At 38.6% G+C, this 18,253-nt stretch overlaps 1 protein-coding gene across 1 annotated transcript in view; it reads right to left on the bottom strand.

Annotated features, from left to right (window-relative positions):
* The window catches only part of LOC132424820 (probable cation-transporting ATPase 13A4), a 144,926-nt gene that overhangs the window by 78,985 nt on the left and 47,688 nt on the right, over positions 1 to 18,253 (bottom strand). The window lies entirely within an intron of this gene.

Raw genomic sequence — 18,253 nt, 5'->3', positions numbered from 1 at the left:
GGTCTGGCTCAAAGTTCATGTCATGGGAACCACCCTAATTTCTCTGGGTGATCTGTCCTCTAAACCATCAGGGTATTTGAGATTCTCACCACATTCTACCTCATGGCATTGCCCTTTGCCCCCTCACCTTATCACTCCTCTTGGACTGTGGGTAGGGATCATGTTTGATGGATGTCTGTGCTCCAGCCAGGCCTGGCACAGATTCTGAGAGAGAGAGAGGGAGAGGGAGAGAGCAGTGAGAAAAGGGAGAGGAGAGGGAAAAGCAAAGCAAAGGAAGTAGGGAGGGGAGGGAAAGGGAGAGGAAAGGAGGGAAAGTGAAGGAGGTTATGGAAAGAAAAGAAAAAGAGAGGAAAGGAGGGGTGGGAGAGCGAGGAGGGGAAGGGGAAAAAAACCTTAGTAGAAATTTGGAAGTTAATGAATTAATTTTAAAAACCAGTAAAATTGGCTATTACCGCATTTTTTGAAAAGATGACTAAATTAAATCAAATCAAATTTGTATGGAGTTACCTTCAAAGCCTAAGAATGACCAAAGATGGCTACATTTCCAATGACTAAGCCACTGAACTTGTGGACATGTTCTAGATACTGTGGAATGTGCCAACAACTCCCTAGATCACACCTTGACATAGCTCAGCATTATACAGCTTTGCCTTTGACCACATCAAAAGATCATGTGGTCTCTGTTCTGAGAACAATTTTGAGTTTCTAATAATAACAGTAATAAAAACAATATTTGTTTAGCACTTATTATGTTCTAGGCACATAATGCCACATGTGTGTTCTTTCATTTAAAGTTTAAAAACCCTATGAGGTAGTTACTGTTCATTACCAACCCCATTCTACAAGTGAGGAAACTAAGTCGCGGTTGGTAAACATTAGAGCAGGGGTTTGACACCCTCATCCCCCAGCCCTTCCAGAGTCCCATCTTACCCTCTGCTCTATTCTACATTCATTGTTCAACAATACAATTTGACTGGACTGACACTTTTATATCCAGCCTGAACTAGGATTGCCAAAGAACAAAGTTTCAATGAAAAACTTCATAAGAAAACACATAATTTGTAGGTAAATAGGAACACAAATTATAAAAATGGCATCAGGACCAGAGACCTCAGGCCACCAAGTGAGAACAATAAGGAAGATAAGCTCCTGTTGGTCCTCTTAAATGAAGCAAAATAATACTAACTACTAATTTTCAAATGATTGCTTTGCAGTTTATAAACACTTTTTGTGTCAGTTTTCCTATTTTAGGCTCACAATTCTCCAAAGGCAAAACTATGGTATCCATTTTGCAGATGAGAAAACTCTTCATCAACAAGGCTTAGAATTGCCCAAGCCAGTCTGGTATGGGGAGCAGGAGGGAACAGAGACCTGAGGTCAGGTTTTCCCACGCTATACCTTGGCTCCTTCCTCTTTGTTTCAACAAGTCGTCCCCACGGTGTTTGTGACTCATGTATAAAAATCACCTTGAGGGACTTCCCTGGTGGTCCAGTGGTAAAGAATCTGCCTTCCAATACAGGGGACACGGGTTCAATCCCTGGTTGGGGAACTAAGATCCCACATGCCACGGGGCAACTAAGCCCACACCACAAATACTGAGCTTGCACACCTCAACGAGAGAGCCACGTGCTGCAAAACTACAGAGCCCACGTGCCCTGGAGCGCACGAGCCACAACTAGAGAGAGAAAACCCGCACACCACAACTAGAGAGAAGCCTGTGCTCTGCAGCAAAGAGCCGCACACTGCAAGGAAAGATCCTGCATGCCTCAACGAAGGTCCTCTAGGCTGCAATTAACACACAGCACAGCGAAAAATAAAATTAAATAAATAAATAAATAAAATGTTAATAAATCGATAAATATCACCTTGAATTCTACACTCTGTAACAAATAGCGTCCAGTTGCTCAGAATTTCTATCTCTTAGCAACAGAACATCTGATTCCCCAAATCAAGCTGTCACCCTTTAGCCCAGTGTGAAAGCAAACAGACCTCTAGACTGTAATCCCTAAAAAGAGAAAAGCAAATTGGACCATTGAAACTTCCCAGCTCCCACAGACCAGTGTTAATCCAATGCACCAACTGCATGCTTTAGTCTAGGCGAGACTGGAATTCATCTTATCACAGTCTGTAGCATCGCTAAATTGAAGGTGCTTGGATATATTCGCCTGTAAGCTCCATTCCTGTCATCACTTTTACCTCTGGGGTCTTTTAACTCGTAATTCTGTATAATGTAAAGTAGGTTAATGTATAACCTACTTATACATTTATTTATACTTATACATTTATTTACTTATACATTTTACTTATACATTTATTTATACTTATACTGTATAATGTATAGGTTAAATAAATATGCCACAGTGAGACATTTTTCTTAGAATAAGGTAGTATCACTGGCTTTTCTCTTGTTTACTACTCTGTTAAGGACTCTGTAAAATCATGCATATTTTAATAACTATAAATGAAAAGTAACCTTTAAAAATTACATAATTTAAAATTTTTTTAATTAAAAAAAAGAAATTCATCCAACTTTTTAAGGGGGAAAAGAAGGCAAAGAGAGGGAGGGAGGGACTTCCCTGGTGGGGCAATGGTTAAGAATACGCCTGCCAATACAGGGGACGTGGGTTTGATCCCTGGTCTGGGAAGATCCCACATTAGTTGCCGTGGAGCAACTAAGCCTGTAAGCCACAACTACTGAGCCCATGTGCCACAACTACTGAAGCCCACGTGCCTAGACCCTGTACTCTGCAACAAGAGAAGCCACCACAATGAGAAGCCTGCGTGCAGCAGCGAAGACCCAATGCAGTCAAAAATAAATAAATAAACCAATAAATAAATTTAAAAAAAAAGAAAGGGAGGGAAAATGTGTCACTGTGAAGTGGTCACTGTGGGTGACCTCATCAACTTCTCTCCATTTTCAGCTTGGTGTTGTCCAGTATGGAAAGAACATGGGCTCCTTTGTGAGTTCAAATCTCAGCTCCAAACCAAATTGAAAAATCATTGCAACTCTCTGAACCTAATTTTCTTTATCCAGGAAGTGGGGATGATGCTACACATTTCATGGATGCTTGAAGAATTAAATGCATAATGTGCGTGACCTGGTCCGAGGTCTGGCCCGTAGCTGGGTGTGACAAATATTGGTTGGGTGTAGCTCTGTACCTCATTTCCACAGTAGGTTTCTCCTGAGATTTTTCTGTAACTAGGAACTTCTTTTCTCTTTAAGGAAACTTTAGAATCTCTAGGAGTCTATTTTTCCTTTCTGGGAAAGAAGTGTATTTACCTAGAAACAGCTATTTCCACTTCAGTCTGTTTCCCAGCTCTCTCAAGCAGTTAATGATCTATAAAATACTTAAATGCACCAGAAGACCTACCATGTTAAATAACTGCTTTGTAATGCAGATAGTCCAAATTGTTTGCCTGGCAAATCTAGACACTTTAACACCTCAAGTCTCCTCTTTACCTCCTCTTTACCAAGAGAATTAACCAGACCAGTCCTTGAACTCTAAAAGAGTAGGATTTAAAATAACTCAAGAGTGGATTTCAAAGAATGGAATGTATACAGAAGACTTAGGTTTGACCTGGACAGAAAAATAAAGAAGCAAATCTGGGCATTTTTTATTTCCTGTGGACTTGGACTTTCTGAACCTGAAAATGCCAGACTAACTCTTATATTGAATGAAGTGAGTGACCTTGCTTATCTTCTTCCAACCTTGCTATAAGCGCCTCATCTCTTGAAATTTAAAAGCAAGTTGAGGCCAATTCTATGACTTATCCTCTACCCCTTTTTATCCTTTTTCCCACACTACCAGCAGGATCTTAGTTCCCTGTAGAAATCAAACCCGTGCCTCCTTCAGTGAAAGCAAGGAGTCTTAACCACTGGACCTCCAGGGAAGTCACTGACTCTTATATAGGAGTTCATTCCACAACATGTAGTACTTCTGAGCTTGCCTTAAAAAGAAAATGTAACCCATTGTGAAGTTCCAAAGAGGTATTAGGAAATCAGTATTTTCCTAATACTGATTAGGAAAAAGAAAAAAGAAATTTCTTTTTTGGGTGATGGATACATTGCGGATGGATACATTGTCTTGGATCTGAGTAAGGTACCTGCAAGAGTCGAGCTCTATTGTCTCCTTAGTGGTCCCAGAACTTGGTTGGAAGTCCTCTGTACTGAAACCTCCCACCTTGGTAGGAGACAGGGTGTCCTCTGACCAGCTACGGTCCTCCAGGATCTCACTCCCCATCTTCTCTGTTTTGTTCAAGTGGCCTTCAGGATTTCACTTCCTCTTTTGTTTGGGCTGCCAGCTTCTGTTCTTGGGATTTTGTTTTCCTTTTTTCTTTTTCTTCCTGGTAAATAATTACTTTTGGAATATGAGAAGTTCACTCTCTAAGGGCAGCCTCTTTCTTCATTAAACTTCTCCTGGTTTTATGTATAAGAACTATGGGCCTGGGCTTCCCTGGTGGCGCAGTGGTTGAGAGTCTGCCTGCTGATGCAGGGGACACAGGTTCGTGCCCCGGTCTGGGAAGATCCCACATGCCGCGGAGCGGCTGGGCCCTTGAGCCATGGCCGCTGAGCCTGCATGTCCGGAGCCTGTGCTCCGCAACGGGAGAGGCCACAACAGTGAGAGGCCTGCATACAGCAAAAAAAAAAAAAAGAAAAAAAAGAACTATGGGCCTTAGTCCTGCAAGTATTTGTCTTGCTGGACTACAATTACCTGGGATGATTTACAGTAAAATTGGCCAACATGGGGCTCCTTTGAAACTCCTAAATTAGTTTGGGCAGTCAATTAAGAAAAGGATGTAAGGCAAGAATAGAAGCATATCTCAACTGGTATTTTTGACGGCTCAGAAAAACATAACAATGAATACACTATTGCTTCCCTCAGAGAAACTAACTCACAATTATCTCAAAGGATTTCAGAACTGGAAATTCCTCTGAGGCTTCTGAGAGTTCTCTCCCTCTCTGTCTCTCTGTCTCTTTTACTCTTACACCCTCTCACTCTCTCTCTCTCTCCCTCTGCTCCTTCCTTCTCCTCTGAATGTCGTCCTCCTTGCTATCCATCTCTTTCTGAGCTTTCTTTTTATAACAGCAAGATTGATCCCCACAGAAGGCAACAACAATTCCAGGGGCCTGATGAAAATGTCTATGATTATTATGACCATTTTGAAAACAAATTTTTTGAAAAAAAAATTTTTTGAAAAAAATTCTGACCCTAAGGGGACAAAAGTCCTTCTAGGAGGAGCTTGTATTTCTCTCCCTCTACCTTTGAAATATAAATGTTTTACCTCATCTTCTCAGGGAACCCTTATCTAGACCATCTCCAATTCCTAAGACTGAAAAAAAAAAAAAAAGAAGAGGCCTTTTAATTCAAATTGCTAGAAGGACTCTCTTGCCCAAATAACCTCCTTAAAATTACTTGTCAAGGGCAAATGCAAAGCTGATATCTTCTCCACACATAATAAAAGGCTTTAGCCATCCGAGCTAGCAGATGTAATTCATTCCAACTGTTATTTATAAACTAGTGAGTTTTTGTGGGTTTTTTTGCGGTACGCGGGCCTCTCACTGTTGTGGCCTCTCCCATTGCGGACCACAGGCTCCGGACGCGCAGGCTCAGCGGCCACGGCTCACGGGCTTAGCCGCTCCGCGGCATGTGGGATCTTCCCGGACCGGGGCACGAACCCGTGTCCCCTGCATCGGAAGGCGGACTCTCAACCACTGCGTCACCACGGAAGCCCGTGAGTTTTTTTATTGTACCTGATTCATGACTAAAGCTTTAAAACTAAAACTATGAGACTCTGTCCGTGCCTATCTGGATGTATGTATGTCCATGTATGTACCTTACAGATGTAGTATGCTTCTACTTTTGAATGGTATTGTCAAAATTAATTTGTAAAAGAGCTCTATTTAATTGCCTTAAAAAAATTAAGCTCTTAAATAAAATAAATTCTCAGAAATATAGTAGTAACCCAAATGAATTTCAGGTTCAAGAGAGCTGGGAAATATTCAGTATTAAAGTTAAAGTTCATTGATTTAATTAATGCAGACATGCCTTTAGTCACCAACATTAAGTATAATACTTTTATTGTACCTAGGTTTACTAAAAGTCAAATAAGTTTGTTATCTCTGTTACAAAATTTGTCAGCAATAAAAATAATTCAGTATGATATTTTCATACATACATTAAATAAATGTAAATGAGTAAGAGTTTTTAGGTAAACTCTTTCAGAATAGTTATGTTTTATGATGTGTCTATCTCAAAATAGTTCCCCCAAACCTTTTTGGAAACTTTAAAGTTTTGCTAGATTAAGTTAAATGATGGAAATTTATTAAATATCTAAATCATTTCCAAACAAAATAAGGTACTGAAACATTAATTACTGAATATAGGCTTCCTTTTACAGAGAAACATAAGATATTTGGGACTATTAGCAAATATTTTTGGTGCCACACTGAAATATTTTCTATAAGAAAGCACAAGTTTTTAAAAATTATAAAAAGTAATTATAAGTTTGCCAATCTACAGAATACAACTGGAAAAGACAGCTCATAATTGCTTATTTCTTAGTTTTTACTAAAAATTAAGGTTTCTAAAGCTTAAAAATTCTAATTAATATACATAATTTAAACTATTAACATTAATAAGGAAAACATTTTCATATTCAAGGAAAAAAAATTTTAAAGGTACAGAAAACTGAAATACATTTTGTTAAGGGAAAAGAAAGTAATTTTGTCCTAAAGCTGGTTAGTTCTAAATGAGAAAGAAAAAAAGGGGGAAATTAAAACAGACATAGAAAGCTGTAGAAAATTTGTGGGAAAAAAGAGTCTTTAGGGGCTTCCCTGGTGGCGCAGTGGTTGAGAGTCCTCCTGCCGATGCAGGGGACACGGTTTCGTGCCCCGGTCCGGGAAGATCCCACATGCCGCGGAGCGGCTGGGCCCGTGAGCCATGGCCGCTGAGCCTGTGCATCTGGAGCCTGTGCTCCGCAACGGGAGACGCCGCAGCAGTGAGAGGCCCGCGTACCGCAAAAAGGAAAAAAAAAAAAGAGTCTTTAGAGAGGAATTTTATGTGCCATCAGGACTGGCTAAGGTTAGAATGAATAAATTTCAATATCAAAAGTAAGCTGGTACAAAATTTGGTTTTCTGTTAAAAGGACAAACTGTTTTGAGATTAATGGTCTGGTCTTAATGAGAAATTATAAACAAAGATTTCTTTACCTTAATGTAATCTGTCTAGAAAAACAAAGATTCTATACTTTGTAGCTAAGACGATTTACAACTATATAACATTTATATTTACCTATGAAGTATTTAATTCTTATTTTGTTTAAATGAATAACTAAGCATTATTTCACAGTGACTCATGATCCTATTTGACCAAGTGTTTAAAAACAAAAATTTGATATATTTGACAAACTTCCCAAAATCAAATTCTAAACGAAGTCTTTTAACTTAGATCTAACTTTGAGATATGAGATGTTTCAGAAGGCCCCTGAAATATCTCAGAGATTTGTCCTCTCTCCTTATAAAAAGGGAGATGTTAAACTAATTACGCTTATTTGACATGTTAAATCACACGGGAGGCATTGTCAAAAAAAGAAGTAATACTAAGCCTGCTTTATGTTGTGTCTGTATAGGTATATAAGTGTTATAGAAACTATGAAATTTCTGGAATTCTGATTGTCCTGGCATAATGTTATCAATCATAATCCTAGTTATTATCTTAAAATGGTGTATGTCACAGAGATAACTTAATTTCCTTGTCAATTGCACTGTAATCAGCACTTTAACCATGCATTTTTCTTTTTAACATCTTTATTGGAGTATAATTGCTTTACAATGGTGTGTTAGTTTCTGCTGTATAACAAAGTGAATCAGCTATATGTATACATATACCCTCATATCCCCTCCCTCTTGTGTCTCCCTCCCACCCTCCCTATCCCACCCCTCTAGGTGGTCATAAATCACCGAGCTGATCTCCCTGTGCTATGTGTCTGCTTCCCACTAGCTATCTATTTTACATTTTAACTCTTTTGTCATTTATAGACAGTTACTGTTTTACTGTGATGCTTTTACAAATATGTTTCATCCTTACAGAGATTCAGAAAGGCCTCTGATACTTTGTCTAGAGTACAGTTTTCTGATAAACTCTCAGATCATACTACTGAATTGGGTAAGAATTTACAGAACTCTAATGAAGAAACAGATGGCTTCAAAAAAGTGCTAAGAAAAGATCAAGAATTAATTCCACAGGACTGAATGAACTGTACAGGATGATTATAATTTTTGTTTAAAACATTGCTGGTTCTTTTATGTTTTGCTTTTCCAGATTTAAGGAAAACTTTTCTCTCAAGCTATCTATGACTTGCAGCAATTTGATAAATGATACCTTTGTAAACAAAGATAGAACATTTCTCTTTTTCTCCCTACCTGATCCCTCCAGAATTTGGAAACTCTTAGTGAGTATTCTTATTTTCATGGCAATATAGTACTTGCATAAGTTCAGTAAGAATCTGTTCTCCTTATAACAGGACACAATTGGAAACATTGGTTATATTATGAAGGCACTGACTGAAATGTCGTATTTGACAGAGGCATTATTGACTCAGATATGACAAGACAGCTTTAAAGTACTAAGATTGACTTTATGGAGCCAATAATGACTCTTGGAAATATTTACCTAGTACCATGCATACAGGGTTTCCAGAAGTCTTACCAGGTGAGTAAGGAAGGTCAGTCCCTGGCAAGTGCAGGAACCTCAAGATAGTTTGGGGACCTCAAGAAGAGAGGAATTTACCCAAATCTGTACATATTGCAGTCAGAGTCTGATGGCAAGTCCTTATTTGACTTTCCTGGCTTGAGAGGCCTTTGAAAAGTTCAATCTGATATTCCTTTTAAAAAGTTCCAGAAAAGCAGATTGAAAAGAGCCTATATGACCAGTTGTTATTCTTTTCTTTTAAATTTTTATTGCAGTATAGTTGATTACAATGTTGTGTAAGTTTCAGGTATAGAGCAAAGGGAATCAGTTATATGTAAACATATATCCACTCTTTGGTAGATTCTTTTCCCATATAGGCCATTACAGAGTACAAACCCAAAAACAATTAAGAAAATGGTAATAAGAACATACATATCAATAATTACCTTAAATGTAAATGTATTAAATGCTCCAACCAAAAGACATACACTGGCTGAATGGATACAAAAACAAGAACTGCATATATTCTGTCTACAAGAGACCCAGTTCAGACCTAGGGACAGATACAGACTGAAAGTGAGGGGATGGAAAAACATATTCCATGCAAATGGAAATCAAAAGAAGTCTGGAGTAGCAGTTCTCATATCAGACAAAATAGACTTTAAAATAAGGACTATTACAAGAGACAAAGAAGGACACTACATAATGATCAAGGGACCAACCCAAGAAGAAGCTATAAAAATTGTAAATATTGATGCACCCAACATAGGAGCACCTCAATACATAAGGCAAATGCTAACAGCCAAAAAAGGGGAACTTGACAGTAACACAATAGTAGGGGACTTTAACACTCCACTTTCACCAATGGACAGATCATCCAAAATGAAAATAAATAAGGAAACACAAGCTTTAAATGACACATTCAACAAGATGGACTTAACTGATATTTATAGGACATTCCATCCAAAAACAACAGAAAACACATTCTTCTCAAATGCTCATGGAACATTGTCCAGGATAGATCGTATCTTGCGTCACAAATCAAGCCCTGGTAAATTTAAGGAAATTGAAATAGTATCAAGTATCTTTTCCAACCACACAGGTATGAGCCTAGATATCAATTACAGGAAAAAATCTGTAAAAAATACAAACACATGGAGGCTAAACAATACACTACTAAATAACCAAGAGATCACTGAAGAAATCAAAGAGAAAATCAAACAATACCTAAAAATAAATGACAATGAAAACACGACCACCCAAAACCTATGGGATGCAGCAAAAGCAGTTCTAAGAGGGAAGTTTATAGCAATACAATCCTACCTCAAGAAATAAGAAACATCTCAATTAAACAACCTAACCTTACCTAAAGCAATTAGAGAAAGAAGTACAAAAAAAAAAAAAAAACCAAAAGTTGGCAGAAGGAGAGAAACAATAAAGATCAGATCTGAACTAAATGAAAAAGAAATGAAGGAAATGAGAGCAAAGATCAACAAAACTAAAAGCTGGTTCTTTGAGAAGATAAACAAAATTGATAAACCATTAGCCAGACTCATCAAGAAAAAAAGAGAGAAGACTCAAATCAACAGAATTAGAAATGAAAAAGGAGAAGTAACAACTGACACTGCAGAAATACGAAGGATCATGAGGGATTATACAAGCAACTATATGCCAATAAAATGGACAATCTAGAAGAAATGGACAAATTCTTAGAAAAGCACAATGTTCTGAGACTAAACCAGGAAGAAATACAAAATATAAACAGCCTAACCACAAGCACTGAAATTGAAACTGTGATTTAAAATCTTCTAACAAACAAAAGCCCAGGACCAGATGGCTTCACAGGCAAATTCTATCAAACATTTAGAGAAGAGCTAACACCTATCCTTCTCAAACTCTTCCAATATATAGCAGAGGTAGGAACACTCCCAAACTCATTCTACGAGGCCACCATCACCCTGATACCAAAACCAGACAAGGATATCACAAAAAAAGAAAACTACAGACCAATATCACTGATGAACATAGATGGAAAAATCCTCAACAAAATACTAGCAAACAGAATCCAACAGCACATTAATAGGATCATACACCATGATCAACTGGGGTTTATCCCAGGAGTGCAAGGATTCTTCAGTATATGCAAATCAATCAATGTGATAAACCCTATTAAAGAACTGAAGGATAAAAACCATATGATAATCTCACTAGATGCAGAAAAAGCATTTGACAAAATTCAACACCCATTAATGATAAAAACCCTCCAGAGAGTAGGCAGAGAGGGGACCTACCTCAACATAATAAAGGCCATATATGACAAACCCACAGCCAACATCATTCTCACTGGTGAAAAACTGAAATCATTTCCTCTAAGATCAGGAACAAGACAAGGATGTCCACTCTCGCCACTATTATTCCACATAGTTTTGGAAGTTTTAGCCACAGAAATCAGAGAAGAAAAAGAAATAAAAGGAATCCAAATCGAAAAAGAAGTAAAGCTGTCACTGTTTGCCGATGACATGATACTATATATAGAGAATCCTAAAGATGCTACCAGAAAACTACTAGAGTTAATCAATGAATTTGGAAAAGTAGCAGGATACAAAATTAATGCACAGAAATCTCTTGCATTCCTATACACTAATGATAAAAAATCTGAAGGGGAAATTAAGGAAACACTCCCATTTACCATTGTAACAAAAAGAATAGAATACTTAGGAATAAACCTACCTAAGGTGACGAACGACCTGTATGCAGAAAACTATAAGACACTGATGAAAGAAATTAAAGACTACACAAACAGATGAAGAGATATACCATGTTCTTGGATTGGAAGGATCAACATCGTGAAAATGACTATACTACCCAAAGCAATCTACAGATTCAATGCAATCCCTATCAAACTACCAATGGCATTTTTCACAGAATTAGAACAAAAAATTTCACAAATTGTATGGAAACACAAAAGACCCCAAATAGCCAAAGCAATCTTGAGAAAGAAAAATGGAGCTGGAGGAATCAGGCTCCCTGACTTCAGACTATACTACAAGCTACAGTAATCAAGACAATATGGTACTGGCACAAAAATAGAAATATAGATCAATGAAACAGGATAGAAAGCCCAGAGATAAACCCATGCTCATTTGGTCACCTTATCTTTGATAAAGGAGACAAGAATATACAATGGAGAAAAGACAGCCTCTTCAATAAGTGGCACTGGGAAAATTGGACAGCTACATGTAAAAGAATGAAATTAGAACATTTCCTAATGCCATACACAAAAAATAAAGTCAAAATGGATTAAAGACTTAAATGTTAAGGTCAGACACTATAAAACTCTTAGAGGAAAACATAGGCAGAATACTTCATGATATAAATCACAGCAAGATCCTTTTTGACCCACCTCCTAGAGAAATGGAAATAAAAATAAACAAATGGGCCCTAATGAAACTTTAAAGCTTTTTCACAGCAAAGGAAACCATAAACAAGACAAAAAGACAACCCTCAGAATGGGAGAAAATATTTTCAAACGAAGCAACTGACAAAGGACTAATCTCCAAAATATACAAGCAGCTCATGCAGCTCAATAACAAATAACAAATAACCCAATCCAAAAATGGCCAGAAGACGTAAATAGACATTTCTCAAAAGAAGATACACAGATTGTTAAAAAACATATGAAAGGATGCTACTAATCATTAGAGAAATGCAAATCAAAACTACAATGAGGAATCACCTCACACCAGTCAGAATGGCCATCATCAAAAAATCTACAAACAATAAATGCTAGAGAGGGTGTGGAGAAAAGGGAACCCTCTTGCACTGTTGGTGGGAATGTAAATTGATACAGCCACTATGGAAAAAAGTATGGAGGTTCGTCAAAAAACTAAAAATAGAACTACCATATGACCCAGTAATCCCATTACTGGGCATATACCCTGAGAAAGCCATAATTCAAAAAGAGTCATGTACCAAAATGTTCATTGCAGCTCTATTTACAATAGCCAGGACATGGAAGTAACCTAAGGTTCCATCAACAGATGAATGGATAAAGAAGATGTGGCACATGTATACAATGGAATATTACTCAGCCATAAAAAGAAACGAAATTGAGTTATTTGTAGTGAGATGGATGGACCTAGGGTCTGTCATATATAGTGAAGTAAGTCAGAAAGAGAAAGACAAATACCGTATGCTAACACATATACATGGAATCTAAAACAAGAAAAAAAAATGGTTCTGAAGAACCTAGGGGCAGGACAGGAATAAAGACGCAGAGGTAGAGAATGGACTTGAGGACACGGTGAGGGGGAAGGGTAAGCTGGGACGAAGTGAGAGAGTGGCATGGACATATATACACTACCAAATGTAAAACAGATAGCTAGTGGGAAGCAGCCGCATAGCACAGGGAGAAGAGCTCGGTGCTTTGTGACCACCTAGAGTGGTGGGATAGGAAGGGTGGGAGGGAGAAGCAAGAGGGAGGGGATATGGGGATATATGCATACATGTACCTGACTTGCTTTGTTATACAGCAGAAACTAACACAACATTGTAAAGCAATTATACTCCAATAAAGATGTTAAAAAAAAAGAAAAAAAATGCTGAACAATTCAGCATAAATTTTGTTTTCACTGCTTACAGCTGTAACACCACGAGCATTTCTTTTCACTTCTTTATGTCTCCAATGTAAAATGGCTAAGAAATAATCTCTACTAGTAAGGACCAAATGAGACAACATATATGCAAAAGCTTTGCAAACTATAAATCACAATAGAAATAGCCCTGTTTTATAATAGATAACGGCCTCAGAGCTATTTATCTTTAAAAAAAAAAATCATCTATGAGAAGCCAGCCCATAGAATCTCAGGGATTTCTGACTGAATGCCTAACAAAAAAATGGTTTAAAATAGGGGATGGGGGGGACTTCTGTGGTGGTGCAGTGGATAAGAATCCGCCTGCCAATGCAGGGGACATGGGTTCAATCCCTGGTCTAGGAAGATCCCACATGCCGCGGAGCAACTAAGCCTGTGCACCACAACTACTGAGCCTTCACTCTAGAGCCCGCGAGCCACAACTACTGAGCTCATGTGCCACAACTACTGAAGCCAACGGGCCTAGAGCCCGTGCTCCCCAACAAAAGAAGCCACCGCAGTGAGAAGCCCGCAGAGCCCAACCAAGAGTAACCCCGGCTCACCACAACTACAGAAAGCCCATGTACAGCAACGAAGACGCAACACAGCCAAAAATAAATAAATAAATAAATAAACGTATTTTTAAAAAATGGGGGGATGGGGGAATAGGATTCAGAAGAAGGAATGAGTACCTAAAAGGATCATACTATCTTCTCTTACATTCTCATCCGTGACTTTTCACCTTAGGGTCTTTGTTATAAAGTGTTGGTAGAAACCATGAGACCATTTATTACAGATTTAATTCATTTATGTAATTGAATTAAATAATTATTGAACACCCACTGTGGACACGTGCTAAGTGTTGTGGGGAATGAAAAGCCACAACTGTCTTCTAAAAGCTTCTAGTGTAATAGGAGAAAAAGCTATAAAAAGGAATGTAGCATAGGGCTTCCCTGGTGGCGCAGTGGTTGAGAGTCCTCCTGCCGATGCAGGGGACATGGGTTCGTGCCCTGGTCCGGGAAGATCCCACATGCCGCGGAGCGGCTGGGCCCGTGAGCCATGGCCGCTGAGCCTGCGCTTCCGGAGCCTGTGCTCCGCAACGGGAGAGGCCACAACAGTGAGAGGCCCGCGTACAGCAAAAAAAAAAAAAAAAAAAAGGAATGTAGTATAGTGGGGGAAAGCGCTGGGCTTAGAGACTCAAAAGACAGGTTCAAGTTCTTTGTCCACACTACCCCCTTTACCTGGACCATTCCCCATACGCTCCTCCCCACCAGCCACCATCACCTTTTTTTTTTTTATATTGGGGTCTAGTTGCTTTATAATGTTGCATTACTTTCTGCTGTACAATAAAGTGAATCAGCTATGTGTATACATATATCCCCTCCCTCTTGGACCTCCCTCCCACCCCACTCCCCCCCATTCCACCCACCTAGGTCACCACAGAGCACCAAGCTGAGCTCCCTGGGCTATACAGCAGGTTCCCACTAGCTATCTCTTTTACACATGGCAGTGCACATACGTCAATCCCAATTTCCCAATTCATCCCACACCCCCTCCCTGACCACACCCCCCAACTCCCCTCACCTCCCCGCTGTGTCCACACATCTGTTCTCTAATCATCCTCTGATGGCTCAGGAAAACCTTTCCTGGTTTTCTTGACTTGATCAAATCCCTTGTCTATAATCTTACAATAACCACGAAGCTTTCCTAAGTACCACTTATAACAGTTGGATTTTTGCATTTATTTGTGTAGTTGATTTGACGAACTCCGTGGAGTCAAGAACCCTGATTTTACTGTTATACTCCCTGCCCCCTGCGCTGTCCATGAGATAGCACTGTGGCTGGCATACAACCTGTGCTCATCAAATTTATGAAGGAAGGAGGAAGGGAGAGGGAAATCCTGGCTGACATTTACTAGGTTGCAAAGTTATTGTCCTCTCTGTATCCTCATCAGTAAAATAAAAATGATAATGCCATTTCCTATGGTTGTTATGAGAATTAAATAATATAATCAATGAGATGCTGTTTTATAAAATGTAGAGCAAATAGCATTTTAATAGAAGGCAGAATGCACTACAGCAGTCAGAGCTAACAAATACAGAGCTAGGAGAGAAGGAAGGACAGGAATTAATTCCCTCTGGTATTGGGACAGAGAATGGATCAACTAAGATTTAATAGAAAAGGTGGTATATGGCTGAAGAATGAGTAGGTTTTGATAAGTAGAGATAGAACACCTACTGTCTATATTTACTGTACAGAGAATGTGTGTATGAGTGTGTACAAGTGTCTATCAGTTGAGTCCTCTCCAGAATGTCCCTCTGCAAGGATTTCCGTCTGTTTTGTTCATAGCTGTATTCCCAGTGCCTATAACAACGTCTGGTACTTGACTGGTACTCAATAAATACTTGTTGAATTAATAAGTGAATGAATGAATGGGGGAGATAGGGAATATCAGAAGAAATTTTATGAGTAAAAGCATAGACAAAACAAACTGTCTGATTCCCTTAGAAAGTGGTGCCAATGTGTGGAGCCTGGGCTTGGAGAGACCAGGCTGCAGAAGAGGAGGGAGGGGAGGAAGTAAGGGATCCAGGAAACATGAACACAAATGCTGGTATCTGATGAGCATCCTGGTGGGCTGGTGGACCCAAGATGCCATTTGCATGGCTGATTTTGGGGATTTCTAAGTTTTTAAGCTAAAGCCCCTACCACTGACATCTTTCGGTGAAACTGAAGGGGAAATGTTCCCCACTAAAACATTGAAGTGAAATGCCCAGAGTCAGGCCTAACAGCCAATCATCACAAAGTTCTTCTCTGAACATTGTGAGTCTTTGGCAACATGTGACATACAGTGACAGTGAAGGAAAAATGTATATGTAATTATAATAAAGATAAAAACTACGAAAATCATCAGGAGCATCTGAATTCAAAACACCAATGAATATAAATCACGTTATTTGCATAGAAATGTGGCATCGCCACAGATATTGGTTAAAAGTCAGAAGTAGATGAATAATGAATAAAATGCCACTTTTAAATTATAAAATAGAAATGTAATTACTCTTATCTTTTGGAAAAATCTCACTCTTAGAGGTGCTTAATAAGAGGACGGGAACAGAAAATAAACTAGGTGCTGAAGATTTTCAGTCAGTACACATCATGTTACTATTTTTTTAATGTTAAAAAATGACTACCTAATCAGTATCTGGGATAATGATCTGTAATCTTACCAGTGTAAGACTGATGATAAATATCAAGTACTGATTTTTTAATAACATGAAAAACAGATATGCAACATATTTTCAGGTAAGAGTCATCCAGTCTTTCTTACTGGGAAATCTTTACTGAACAGCTATTATAATATAATTCAAATAATATCTTTCTTAAGGTATCATTTTAATGCAAATAACCTTACGGCAGACTTTTAATCTATTGACTCTCAAAGCTTATTTTTATCTAAGGCTCACATAGTAAAAGTGTTTGAAATAATCGGGTTCTTATCTAATTACATAAAGACTAATTTAGCACCTCATTTATTTGGAGAGTCTCTGGCATAGCAAATCCATTTAAAATGAGGCACAAGAGCAGGTAATTAAAAATTAAGGTTGAAATCAAGATGAAAAAGACAAGATTGAGGCTGGTTTCAATAGCTCTGATTAGTTGCAGAGGGCAGTGTAATGGGAGAAAGGCTTAATACACTTTCAAAGAGCCAAAGAAAGGGGCAGGGTGATGGAATGCAGCTCCCTGAGGCACCGATGCCTTTTTGAATCTTTCTGCTGTATGTCCAGTTCAAAGCTGATCACATGCAACTAGGAGAGGTGACCTACTTGAGCACATATGAGTGTTGGGGATTTCTAGTTATAGGGCATCTTCCCCATGTCTCCTGTCCTGGAAGGAAGTGCCAGGCCTCCTGGATAATAAGGGAAGGACACAGCGTCCAGATGAGCAGGGCCGTTATACATGGGTGCATCGAGGCTATAGCAAGCGCTTTCGTACGTCAAGCTTGTGAAATTGCTATATCAAAAACACATACACAATCAAAATTGTCTTTGATGATGCATTTTACAGTTTGTAAATGGTTTTTACATATGTAATCTCACTTCATCCTCACACCAACCCAAGAAAGAACAAGTGCTTTTACTAGGCCCATTTTACAGATAGAGAAACTGAGGTCCTGAAACGTTAAGTAACAAACCTAAGGTGTCGTGTACCTAAGGTGCTGGGACTAGAAGTCAAAACTTTTGACTCCGAATCCCATAATGGACCAGCTCCGTGTTGGTTGATATTTTTTTTATTTCTTTCACTCTTACCAGATCTTCTTTTCTTTCTTTGTAAATTTTAGGTTCTATTATTGAAGTATAGTCCATTTACAATATTATATTAGCTTCAGATGTACAGCATAGTGATTCAGTATTTTTACAGATTATACTCCATTAAAAGTCATCACAAGATAATGGCTATAATTCCCTGTGCTGTATAATACATTCTTGTTGTATATCATAGTAGTTTATGTCATACATAGTAGCTTGTATCTTACTAGATCTTTCTCTTTTCTCCCTCTTTATTTTTCTTTTACCTATTTCCCTCTCCTTTTCTTTCATTTTGCTCCCTTCCTTGCCATTTCCTTGTTCACTTCCTCTTGCTCCTCTCTGTGCCTTGACTCTGCCAGCAACCTCGGAGCTTATAGCTCAGCCAACCACATGCTCTCAGATCTGAAGAGTCTGGTGATACACTCTGAAAGACAGAAAGCTTTTCTGTTTCTGAGGTTGTTTCTGCTGCAACAAAAGCATTGCCCCCTGAGAACTAGCTGGGCGAAATGAAAGCACCTGCAGGGTAGAGTGAAGTACTTTTCCAAATCCTCCTTTCATGACAAAAAATAAGAATCTCATAGGTCCTTAAGTTCACATGGAACGGGTTGAACTATGAAAGTATCCC

This window comes from Delphinus delphis, chromosome 4 (assembly GCF_949987515.2).
Source record: "Delphinus delphis chromosome 4, mDelDel1.2, whole genome shotgun sequence".
Taxonomy (NCBI): domain Eukaryota; kingdom Metazoa; phylum Chordata; class Mammalia; order Artiodactyla; family Delphinidae; genus Delphinus; species Delphinus delphis.
This window is presented reverse-complemented; position numbering and strand designations above follow the sequence as displayed.